The sequence below is a fragment of the Rhinatrema bivittatum genome, chromosome 14, assembly GCF_901001135.1.
Source record: "Rhinatrema bivittatum chromosome 14, aRhiBiv1.1, whole genome shotgun sequence".
NCBI classification, from domain to species: domain Eukaryota; kingdom Metazoa; phylum Chordata; class Amphibia; order Gymnophiona; family Rhinatrematidae; genus Rhinatrema; species Rhinatrema bivittatum.
Window position 1 is genome coordinate 72,525,176 of NC_042628.1, and position 13,270 is coordinate 72,538,445.

Genomic DNA, 13,270 nt, shown 5'->3' on the forward strand with positions numbered 1-13,270 from the left:
ACCTTTACAGATGCTGCAGAACGCAGCGGCTAGAATCTTGACGAACACCAACCGCAGAGAACACCTCACCAATCCTCCGGAACCTACACTGGCTGCCAGTAAGCTACAGAATCCTACACAAATCCCTCACCATAATACACAAAACTGTCCACAAACAGCTACAGCTAGACCTCGAAATCCCACTCAGACTCCACACCTCTACCAGACCCATCAGAGAAACATACAAAGGAACACTGCAAGCCCCCCCAACCAAAGCTACACGTCATACTACGACTAAAGACCGGGCGTACTCAATAGCAGGCCCGGCCATCTGGAATAACATCCCCACAGACCTTAGACTGGAGCCCTGCCACCTAACATTCAGGAAAAAACTCAAGACTTGGCTATTCCGTCAAGCCTTCCCGTAACCCTCAGAAATATACAATTGGCCTTTAGCCATTCTTCACTAGTCATGCAACTAGGAATCTACTACTAAGTATATAATAAGTTTAAGCTCTTAACTCTTAGTCTCAATTGTTTTCTGTTAACCTCTCCACCTATCCTATTTTCCGGCTATTCTAGCCTCCAAGTTATTCCACCCTGTTGACTAACTTTTTGCTCCATGTTGTTAAATTGATTTGTTAAAGTTATACCCCTTGTTCTATGTAAACCGATTTGATATGGTTATTACCATGAAGGTCGGTATAGAAAAGAGTTAAATAAACTAGACTAATTTACTTCCGAATTTATACAGACGACATCCAGTTGCTCGTCCCTTATAAAAATTCATGGTCAGAAACTTTTTCTTTAATATCTCTGGTTCTCTCCACTATTAATACATGGTTAGATCATAACTGTTTAAAATTGAACCCCTCAAAAACTATTACCCATCTTTCATCCATTTCTAAATCCACTATAGGGTCCCCTTCTCATTTAAATTTTAAGGGTATTCTTATCCCTATTAGTACTTCCACTATCAGCCTAGGTATCACAATTAACTCAGACCTTTCTATGGCCAATATCACAAAAAAATCCTTCTACAAAATTACACTTATTGAAAATAATTCGACCCTCCCTTTTTCTTAAAGATTATTGTACTGTTTTGCAGTCTTTGATTTTCTCAGGAATGGACTATTGCAATGCTCTATTTTTAGGTTTATCAGACTCTGCTCTATACCCTCTGCAACTAATTCAGAACTCTGCTGCTCGGCTGCTAGCAGGTACCTCACACCGAAATCATATTACCCCTGTCTTATTCTCCTTTCATTGGCTGCCAATTAAATACCGAATTCAATTCAAAGTGTTATCAATTATTCATTCCCTTATCTATAACATTTCATATACCTGGCTATGCACTAATCTCCGTATTTATAAACCTTCCAGACAACTCAGATCTCACCAAAAATCTTTTAGATGTACCCACAATTAAACTGGCTAAACATGAATTAACTAGAAAAAGGGCTTTTTCAGTAGCAGGCCCTGTTTTATGGAATTCACTCCCAGACTCTCTTCGCCTTATTTCTTCCACACAACAGTTTAAAAAATCATTAAAAAACTACTTATTTCAGAAAGCTTACAGTTTATTCTCTAACTCACAAAATTAATACTCACTTATCTTCCACATTGTCAAACAGATATATCCATAAAAAACAATACTACAGACTCAACCCAATTTACTGCTTAAAGTCATAGGGCATGAATGTTTATTGTATTATTTTAATGTTAGTTTTTATTTTGTTCTTATTTTAAGGTTTATCCATCATGTATGTTTGGTTGTAAACCGTTTTGATTAATTCCTTTGAATTGTAAAGGCGGTATATAAACATTTTTAAATAAATAAAATAAATAAATTACCAACGAAAATGGTCATGTTACGCTTCCTGGTTCGGCTGAGGGAACAGATCCACTCATCTGTCCATCAGAATGCCTCCTGGATTATCTCCATCTGCTTTACAGGGAGAGCCTCGCCACTACCTCACTTCGAGTACCCCTCAGTGTCATAGCAGCTTACCATATTCCTAACAATGGGGAACCTCTCTTCATTCCCTCTTCTCCAGGTTCATGAAAGGTGTCCTATGTATACGGTCCCCAACTCGAAAACCAACTGTACCGTGGGATACCACCCTTCGAACCATTGTAAACTTGTCATCCCAGGTACCTTTCCTGAAAGGTGTTCTTCTTGGTCGTCCTCACCTCTGCAAGGTGCATCAGCGAGCTACAAGCCTTAGTACACTACCCCTCCCTTACCTTGAGTTTTACCATGACAAAGTTACGTTGCGTACGCATCCTAACTTCCTACCAAAAGTGGTTTTGGCTTTCCACATCAACCAGCCCATCACCCTCCTGACTTTCCATCCAAAACCTCATGCAAACAAGAACAAGCGAAGACTCCACTCATTAGGACTGTAAGTGTGCACTAGCCTATTATAAGAACATAAGAACATAAGAAAATGCCATACTGGGTCAGACCAAGGGTCCATCAAGCCCAGCATCCTGTTTCCAACAGTGGCCAATCCAGGCCATAAGAACCTGGCAAGTACCCAAAAACTAAGTCTATTCCATGTAACCATTGCTAATGGCAGTGGCTATTCTCTAAGTGAACTTAATAGCAGGTAATGGACTTCTCTGCCAACAGAGCCTTGCAGCTCTCTCTCTTTCAACCTGAATGCACCAGGACTCCCTGGAGAACACTATCCTCCTGGATCTCAAACTGCATTCAGCTCTGCTAACCAGAAGTGTTCGGAGACCCTATCCGCCACACCCAAGCCGCATCAGGACCGTGCGAGGGCTGCTTCAATTGCTCACCTCCACGAAATGCCTCTCCTGGACATTTGGAAGGCTGTCACAGTCATCACTACACTCGTTCACATCACTACTGTTTGGATAAACAGGCTGCGGATGACGCACACATGGGATGGACTATTCTCAAAAAGGGCACCTCTACAGCACAGCAAACCGGCTTTTTCAATGGTTTTGGCCAGGAATGAAAGGTTTGATATAGGGTGGTAGTTGGTGAGGATTTCTGGATCTAGGTTGTTCTTTGAGGATTGGTTTGATGATAGCAGATTTGAGGCATTTGGGGTAGTAGCCTTCAATCAATGATAAGTTGACGATTTTAGTGATGGTTTAAAAATGGTTGGTTCGATTGTTTTGAGGGAGGTTATTGGGATGGTGTCCAATGGATGGTTGGGTTCATTTTGTTTATTATAGTTTTAATTTCAAGAGCGGAAGAGATGTCAAAGTTTGACCAGGATGAAGTTATCATGCTGTGGAGTTTGATGTTCTGGTTGTTGTTGGTTATGTTGGATTGGATGAGATGAGCTATTTTGTTGTTGAAGAAGTCCGCAAAGTCATCACTTCCATGTTTGGTGCATGTAGAATCTTGGGTGGTTTGGGTAAGTTTTTGAACTATTGTGAATAGCATTCTGGGGTTATGATGAAATTTGGAGAGTTTATTGGAGAAGAAGTTCTTTTCTGCATTGTTGATATTTTTGTATTGAGTAAGGTATTTGTTTTTCCGCCATTCTCTTTTTTTTTTCTGAGTAGACGTTTGGCAGTTCTGATATTTTCATTGTACCATTGGTTGTTGTGTTTGGACTGTTTATATTTTGTAATGGTGGGATTAATGTTGTCTGCTACTTTTTTTGAGATATTTAGCCATGATAATATAGCATTATCGGCGATAGATAGGTTGATGTTTATTAGTTCTGATTGAAGAGCTTTTTTGTAGGAGATCTGTGTTAAATGGTGGACGGTAAGATATTACTTTTGGGGTGCTTTGAGGTGTTTTTAGGTTGAGGTTGGCGAGTAGTTCAGCTTGGATTAGGTGATGGTCAGACCAAGGTATTTCTTTAGTGTGAGTAGAGAAAGATTTCCAAATTTCAGTATTGATAAAGATGGTCAATTGTGTGGCCTGCTTTGTGAGTTGGAGATTGGATTATTTGTTTAAGATTTAGAGCTGAAAAGTGCATCAATGATCGTTTGGCAGGTTTTAGATTGGGAGGGTAAGTTGAAGTGTATATTGAAGTCGCCAAGTAAGATGATGGGTTTGTTGAGGGAGAGGTTATTTATTAGAAATTCAATTAGAGGTGAGCAGTTTTTCTCAAGTGCTCCTGGTGGAGAGTAGACGATGCATATCTGAAGGTTTGGTGAGTCATATATAGCAATTTCAGAAGGTGGAGGAATGGTAGATGGACGAAGTTTTAGCTGAAGGTTTGATTTTTTTAGATATAAGCATTAGGCCACCTCCTTATTTTTTCTGGGAATTGAAGAGATGTTGTAGTTCTGGTTGGTTTTTTAGGACGGAATCTGTGTTTTTTAGCCAGGTTTCCGTGATTGCAATGAAATCTGGTTTGCAGTCGTTGAGTAAGTCATTGAATAGAGGGATTTTTTTAAATTGAGCGAGTATTGATTAGTATGAATGAGAGAAGCATATAGCTCGAGAGTTGGATATGTGTGTTTTTGATGGAGGTTGGCTTTTCGAAGAAGAGTGTTTTTTTTGTGTTGAGAGTTCCTTAGAAGAAGAGGGAGGGTTGATTGGAGAAGAGATCTTGTTCATTTTCAAGTTTTTAAGTGTTTGGAAGGAGCAGGAAGAGGAAGGTAGGTGTTAGAAGTGGTTAGGAATAGTGGGCTGCGCGAAGGGGCGCACAAAGGGGCCTGCTCCTTCGGCGCACGGAGCGAGTGTTAGGTTCCATATTAGGAGCTACCACCCAGGAAAGAGATCTAGGCATCATAGTGGATAATACTTTAAAATCGTCGGCTCAGTGTGCTGCAGCAGTCAAAAAAGCAAACAATGTTAGGAATTAGTAGGAAGGAAATGGTTAATAGAACGGAAAATGTCATAATGCCTCTATCGCTCCATGGTGAGACCGCACCTTGAATACTGAGTACAATTCTCGTGACATCTCAAAAAAGATATAGTTGCGATGAAGAAGGTACAGAGAAGGGCAACCAAAATGATAAAGGGGATGGAACAGCTCCCTTATGAGGAAAGGCTGAAGAGGTTAGGGCTATTCAGCTTAGAAGAGACGGCTGAGGGGGGATATGATAGAGGTGTTTAAAATCATGAGAGGTCTTAAATGAGTAGATGTGAATCTGTTATTTACACTTTTGAATAATAGAAGGATTAGGGGGCACTCCATGAAGTTAGCATGTGGCACATTTAAGACTAATTGGAGAAAATTATTTCACTCAATGCACAATTAAGCTCTCAAATTTGTTGCCAGAGGATGCAGTTAGTGTACCTGGGTTCAAAAAAGGTTTGGATAAGTTCTTAGATAAGTTAAGTTACCTGCTATTAATCAAGTTGATTTAGGGAATGGCCTCTGCAATTACTGGCATCAGTAGCATGGGATGATCTTGGTGTTTGGGTTCTTGCCAGTTCTAGTGGCCTGGTTTGGCCTCTGTTGGAAACAGGACGCTGGGCTTGATGGACCCTTGGTCTGACCCAGCATGGCAATTTCTTGTTCTTAAAAACTAGTGAACCTTACCCCTCTTCTTCTGTCTTCCCCTCCCCTCTCAGAGCAGATTTCTAATAAAATAAAGGACACTGCTTCCAAGCAAGTCTCTGCCTGCCCTCACACACATTCCTCCTCCAAGCAAGAGTCTGGCCCCCACACATGTCTCTCACACAAACATTTTCCCCTCTACCCAAGTATCTGAGCCCCTCCCCCCCCCCAAATGCATTCCCCTAAAACACTCATTATCCCCTTCGAGCAAATCTCTGGCCCCCCCTCACACACCTTCCCTCTTCCCAGCAAGTCACTGCCTCTTCCAAACATACACCCATTCCCCCCTCCCAGCCAATCTCTGGCCCCCCTTCCACACACACACCCATTCCAAGAAGCCTCTGGTCCCCCTCCCCCCTCACATCCAGTCCCCCCTCCAAGCAAGTCTCTGACATCCTTCACACCCAATCAACACTGACAAATTCTCTGGCCCCCCTCACACATTCCCCTCTCCCCACCCATTCCTCCTCCCAGCAAGTCTCTGGCTCCCTTCCACACAAACCTTCCCCCCCTCCCAGCAAGTCTCTGCCCCCCGCCCCGGATACTGATTCCACTTACCCCATCCATTGCCCCCTGTAAGCAAGTGTCCTCCCCACCAACAAACCAATTCCCCCCTCCACGTGTTTGACCCTCCTCACACCAGCTCCAAGCAAGTCTGTGGCCCCCCCTCACAACAAATCTCTGGACCCCCCCCCCCACACTAATTCCCCCCTCCAAGCAAATCTCTACCCCTCCCCTTCCACACACACACCCCCCTTCCCCCTCCCGGCAAATCTCTGCCCCCCCTTCCACGACAAATCTCCCCTCCCCCTTCCACACCCACCCCCCTTCCCCCTCCCGGCAAATCTCTCATCCCCAGCAAGTCTCTGCCCCCCCCCCCTTCCACACACACCCCCTTCTGCCCTCCCAGAAAATCTCTGCATCCCCACACATCCGTTCCCCCTCCCAACAAATCTCTGGCCCCCCAAACACTGATTCCACTTACCCTATCCATTGTCCCCTGCAAGCAAGTCTCTGCCCCACAAAAGAAAATTATTCCTTACCTGCTAATTTTCGTTCCTGTAGTACTAAGGATCAGTCCAGACGGTGGGTTATGTCCCCCGTCCAGCAGATGGAGTCAGAGCAAACTTCCGAGGGTGCTGGCATATAAGCTGGTGCAATCCTCCTAGCTCCTCAGTATCGAGAATATCAAAGCCAAGTCAGAAAACTGGACAGACAGAGGAGGATGGATCAAGCATATGCAAAATGTCAAACTGTAAAACTGTGATCAACAAACAACTATGCAACTTGCAAAGAGAACTGACAACTGATATAAAACACACACAGACAAATAGACCAGGAGAAGAAGGCTAAACAATAGGACAGGAGAGAGAAATTTCGAGCAGGTATACCCCCAGATCCGAACACGACCAGGGCGGGTGTCTGGACTGATCCTTAGTACTACAGGAACGAAAATTAGAAGGTAAGGAATAATTTTCTTTTCCCTGTACGTACCAGGATCAGTCCAGACGGTGGGATGTACCAAAGCTTCCCTAAACCGGGTGGGTCCCTGAGAACCCTGCTCGAATAACCCTGTCCCCAAAAGAGCCTGATTCCGCTGCCGGCAAGTGGAGCCGGTAGTGTCTGGAGAACGTGTGCAAGGATTTCCAGGTCGCTGCCCTACAAATTTCCTGAATGGATACGTGCTGAGACTCCGTATAGGAGGTGGCCTGGGCTCGCAGGGAATGGGCCTTGATTCCTACCGGAGGATCCCTCCCGGAGCCGATGTATGCCGAAGTCACCGCCTCCTTGAGCCAGCGTGCAATGGTAGTCTTCGACGCTTGATGGCCCTTCCTATTCCCGGACCAGAGGACAAAGAGATGATCGGAGACACGAAATTCATTCGTCACTTCCAAGTAACGTAAGAGGACTCGTTTCACGTCTAGGCGCCTGAGAGATTTAGGGGCGTCCGGTGGAAAGGACGGTAGTTCCACCACCTGGTTCAAGTGGAACGCCGAAACCACCTTGGGCAGGAACGAAGGGACTGTCCGGATGTAGACCCCCGAGTCCGAGAACCGAAGGAAGGGTTCTCTGCATGAAAGAGCTTGGAGCTCAGAGATGCGCCTCGCCGAGGCTATGGCCACCAAGAAGATCGCTTTCAGAGTGATATCCTTGAGAGAGGACTGATGCAGAAGCTCAAAGGGAGGTCCTGCGAGAGCCTGCAACACCAGATTGAGATTCCATGAAGGGCAGAGCAGACGCAACGGCGGCCGCAGATGCTTGACTCCCTTCAGGAACCATGAGATATCTGGATGGGACGAGAGGTCAGGCCTACCCGAGGAGCGAGCCAAGGAGGTCAGCGCAGACACTTGCACTCGCAGGGAATTGTAGGAGAGGCCCTTCTCCAGCCCCTCTTGGAGGAACGCCAAGATCTGTTGCTGCGAGGCCTGCAGTCACGTGGGCACCCCGTGCCAAACACCATACTTCGAAGACCGTCCACACCCGCACGTAAGCGACCGAGGTCGAGGTCTTACATGCTCTGAGGAGGGTGTCTACCACGGAGACTGCGTAGCCCTTACACAGGAGGTTCCTCCTTTCAAAAGCCAGGCCGCAAGACAAGTGTTCCGCCTGATCCGAAAATATCGGACCCTGGTGAAGAAGACGAGGCAGGTGTGAGAGGCGGGGAGGACCGTCTACCACAATGTTGAATAGATCTGCGAACCATGGCAGACGCGGCCATTCCGGAGCCACTAGGATTACTGATCCGGGATGCAACTCTATCCTCCTTAGCACCTTGCCCACCAGAGGCCAAGGGGGAAGACATAGAGGAGAAGTCGGGGCGGCCAAGGGAGAACTAGGGTGTCCACCCCTTCCGCGCCGCGCTCCCTTCTGTGGCTGAGGAACCAGGGGGCTTTGGCGTTGGAGGCTGTTGCCATGAGATTTATTTATTTAAAAGTATTTATATACCACTTTATAAAATCGGTTTTGTCAAAGTGGTTTACATTGGATAAAAATAAAAAAAAAAATAATAAAAAATATAAAAAATAAAAATTATAAAGAAACAGTCAAACAAATTAAATTAAAAATACATAAAATTAATTAATAGCTGGAACAAATTCTAGCTAAAAATAAATTATTTACTGAAATAAATAAAATAAAAATTGTTGCCGTAGGACTTGCTATTGATATGGGACGGGAGGGGGAAGAGAGGGATGGTACAAAAAGGTGAGAATAAGGTAGAGGGAGGAAAAGTAGGGAAAAGTGGGGAAGGAATGAAAAGATATGAATGAGAGTGATAGGGGCTGTAAATGAGATGATGGAAAAGACTGTTTGGTCTTGAGTAAGTGTTTTAAATGCTAGTTGAAACAAATGGGTTTTGAGTGATTTTTTGAAATGAGAAGAATTTGAAATTGAACGAAGAGGGTTGGGGAGGGAGTTCCACAAAATGGGTCCAGCTACCGAGAAAGCTCCATCGAGGGCATCCCCCAGCGCCGGACAATGAGCGCCATCGCCTCGGAGAGAGCCCACTCTCCGGGGTCCAACGCCTGATGACTCAAGTGGTCCGCTTGAATGTTGTCCACCCCGGCAATGTGTGAAGCCTCCAGCCGGACGAGGAACCGTTCCGCCCAAGCCATCAGACGAGCAGCTTCGAGGGCTACCTGCCGGCTCCTGGTGCCTCCTTGCCGATTGATGTAAGCCACCGTAGTCGCGTTGTCCGAGAGGACGCTAACTGCCCGACCCCTGATCAAGGGCAGGAAATGTATGAGCGCCAGACGCACCGCTCTGGTCTCTAGGCGGTTGATCGGCCAGGTCGCCTGTTCCTTTGTCCACTGGCCCTGAGCCGAGCTCCTGAGGCAGACTGCCCCCCAACAGGACAGGCTGGCATCGGTAGTGACTACTATCCAGTCCGGAGCCTCCAGAGGACAACCCTGGGCCAAGTTCTTGGGGTCCAACCACCACCGCAAGCTGTACCTGGCGGTCGAAGTGAGAGGGAGAATCGCCTGATAATCCCGAGACACCGGCTTCCACCTCGATAGCAGGGACATTTGCAGGGGTCTCAGGTGCGCAAAAGACCAGGGTACTAGGTTTATCGCGAATGCCATTGAGCCCAGGATTTGGAGGTAGTCCCGCCCCGTGTGTACCGGAAGGGAGGCAAATTGGATGATCTGATCTCGCAGGGATTGGGCCTTGTCTGGGCGGAGGAAGACTCTGCCCTGCACTGTGTCGAAGCGTGCCCCCAGGAAGTCCAGTTGCTGGGAGGGCAGCAGACTGCTCTTGCTGAAGTTCACCACCCAGCCAAGAGACTGGAGGAAGGACACCACTCTGTCGACCGCCCCTGCGGAAGAGTCTTTGCTCGGATGAGCCAGTCGTCCAAGTAAGGATGGACCAATATTCCCTCCCGCCGTAGCGCGGCTGCCACTACTACCATAACCTTGGTGAAAGTTCTGGGCGCGATCGCCAGCCCAAAGGGTAGAGCCTGGAACTGAAAATGTTGACTCAAGATCTTGAAGCGAAGAAACCGCCAATGGGCCAGCCGGATCGGAATGTGCAGATAGGCCTCTGATAGATCGAGAGAGGCTAGGAACTCCCCCTGATGCACCGCCGTGATGACAGAGCGGAGGGTTTCCATGCAGAACCTGGAGATCCGGAGCACCTTGTTGACTTCCTTGAGATCGAGGATGGGACGGAAGGAGCAGTCCTTCTTGGGGACCACGAAGTAAATTGAATAATGCCCCGAGCCCACCTCTCGAGGGGACGGGCGAGATCGCACCCAAGTCCAGAAGCCTGTCGAGCGTGTGCTGGACTCCCAGGCGCTTGGAGCTTGACCCGCAGGGAGAGAAGAGGAACCTGTCCCTGGGAAGCCGGACAAATTCCAACGCGTAGCCGTGTCTAAGAATATCCAGGACCCACTGATCCGTGGTGATGTTGGTCCACTCCTCGTAAAACAGGGCGATGCGACCTCCAATCCGGGGTAGCGAGGAGTGGACTGGCCTGGCATCATTGGGGTGTCTTACCAGAGGCTCCCTGAGCCGAGTCGTCCCTGGGGGGGTCTGCGACCCCGAAAGGGCAGAGTCCAAGACTGTGACCTCCCTGAGGGCGTCCTAGGGCCTTGTTGTCTAGCACCCCTGTAACGCCTCTGAGGGTGGGTGCGGTTCCTGGGGCCCGACGAAGGAGTACGATAGGACCTCTAGCGGTCTTCGGGCAACCTGTGGACCGAATTTTCTCCTAGAGATTTGATAATTTGATCGAGATCCTCGCCAAAAAGAAACCTACCCTTGAAAGGTAGTGCCCCCAGGCTAGATTTGGAGGAAGGGTCTGCTGCCCAGTTCCGGAGCCACAAAAGTCGTCTGGCGGAGACTGCTGACACCATAGTCCTCGCAAGGACCCTCAGCAAGTCGTGTAACGCATCCGCTCCATAGGCGATGACCGCCTCCAGTCGGTCCGCCTGAGCCGCCTCCTCCGGCGGCAACTGCTGGGAGGTGAGGAGCTGTTGAACCCATTGAAGACCGGCTCTCTGAGTTAGGGAACCGCAGATGGCTGCTCGGACCCCAGTGCCGATACCTCAAAGATCTTCTTGAAGGCGACCTCCAGTTTCCTGTCGATCCCAAAGAGCTGTACCCCCTGTGACCGGGATCGTGGTTCTCTTCGTGACAGCGGACACCGCCGAGTCAACTTTAGGGACCTTAAGGAGATCCAGGAAGTCTCCAGGGAGAGGATAGAGCTTGTCCATAGCTCTGCCGACCCGGAGGGACGCCTCCGGAGTGTCCCACTCTCTCACGAGCAGCTGGAGAAACGAATCATGAATAGGAAAGGTCCTGGCCAGAGGACGCAGGCCCGCCAGCACTGGATCCCCCTTCTTGGTGGAGGAAGCTACAGAGGGGGCCGGGGGAGCCGGTGGTTCAACAGGGGGATCGAGGTCCAATTCCTGAAGAACATGGGGGATGAGCTCCGCCAACTCCTCCTTGCGAAAAATCCGGAGGACCCGAGGGTCGTCACATTCCAGGTGGGCTGCCAAGGTCGCCTCATCATCCCCCTGCAATGCTGGGTCCCCCCCTGGGTCCGGCAGGGGAGACGTGCCACCCAGGGGCAACGGAAGGCCCAGGGGCACCCTGGGACCCCCCACCGCGGCCCCCGGTACCACCGCCGAAGTACCTGTGATCCTTGGGGACTTGGCCGGCGAGGGAACCGCAGCTGACCCTCCCCCCGTAGGGTGAAGACTTTGGAGATAGGCCTGGTGCATAAGCACCACAAAGTCAGCTGAAAATCCTAGAGGCAGTGGGGGGAGGGGAAGTTAGAGGGTCCCTGGGGGGTCCGGAGGTGGATGGAAGCGGACCCAGAATCGGCGGTGCCAGAGACAAAAATCCATCCTGAGTCTCCTCCGGGTTGGAGCCCACGCTGCTCTCTAATTCTAAGATGGCCGCCGCTCCCGCCAAAGGAGGGGGCGGGGCTCCACCCCGAGGAGCGCGGCGGCGAAATCGTCGAGGGAGCGGCGCTTGTCTCCCCCCTGGGGAGACACCTAGCGCAGGGACCTTCCCATGAGCCGCCCTGTCCCGGGCCACCGCAGGACGGGCAGAGAGAGCGCTGCATCGCGAAGGACCCGGGAGCGGGAACGGGGTCCTGAAGCAGCGATGCTGGGAGTCGCGCCGCGGGAGGAGCAGGCCTGCCTCGCCCTCGCTCTACTCAAAGTCCTCCCCCCGGGAGCGGCAGGGGAAGAAAAAACCTCCGTGCCGCTGCGACCCCGGGGAATTGGCGCGTCGTGGGGCCGCGGGGGGGGGGGGGGGGGGGGAGAGAGACCGCGACTGAGGGTAAGGGAGCGGCTGGCACCACCAGCATCCACCTCCACACAGCCAAACCCAAGCTGCAAAGGAAAACAACACAAAAAACTCACCACACAAACTTTCCCCCGAGGAGACTGCAGAGTCGTGAAGGGAAAGCACAAGAAGGAGAAGAGAGGAACAATAAAGAAGAGGCAGTCCTGATGGCAAGCCCAAACCTCCTCTCTACAAATAATAAAACTTTTTTTTTTTTCCCCAAACTGCTTGATCCAACCTGAGATGAAAATACTAAGAATAAGGAAAAGTGTGGAACAGAGCCACTAGCTAGGGGAAGCAACGGGTTCCCCTCCTCACATCTGCTGGAGTCAGAGAGATACTGAGGAGCTAGGAGGGTTGCACCAGCTTATATGCCAGCACCCTCGGAAGTTTGCTCTGACTCCATCTGCTGGACGGGGGACATAACCCACCGTCTGGACTGATCCTGGTACGTACAGGGAACAAACCCATTCCCAGCTCCATGTATCTGGCCCTCCTCATACCAGCTCCAAGGAAGTCTGCGGCCCCTCCACACACACATTTCTCACCTCAAAACAAGTCTCTGCCCAGCCCCCCCCCCCCCCCACACACACACACACTCTACTTCCAAGCAATTTTATGGCCCCCCTCCACACACATTCCCCCTCCCAGCGAGTCTTTGGCTGCCCTTCCACACAAACACCCATTTCCCCCTCCCCGCACACATCCCCATTCCCCCCTCCACGTATCTGGCCCTCCTCCAAACAGGTCTCTGTCCTACCATTCATTGCCTCCCCACTCCCCCACCTCCAACCAAGCCTCTGCCCTCCCCTCACATACACACTTCCCCTCCCATCAAATCATCCCCTCCCCCACTCACTCACACTGCAAACACTAATCTGCCCCACTCCCGCCCACACACACTACCCCACTCCATGTATCTGGCCCTCCTCACACCAGCTCCAAGCAAGTCTGGCCTCCCACCACAAGCAAATCTCTGAGCCCCTCTCACAG

The 13,270-nt window shown here is 49.7% G+C and overlaps 1 long non-coding RNA gene across 1 annotated transcript in view; it reads right to left on the reverse strand.

Moving 5' to 3' along the window:
- Positions 1-13,270, reverse strand: part of LOC115075780 — a 29,520-nt gene that overhangs the window by 15,999 nt on the left and 251 nt on the right. The window lies entirely within an intron of this gene.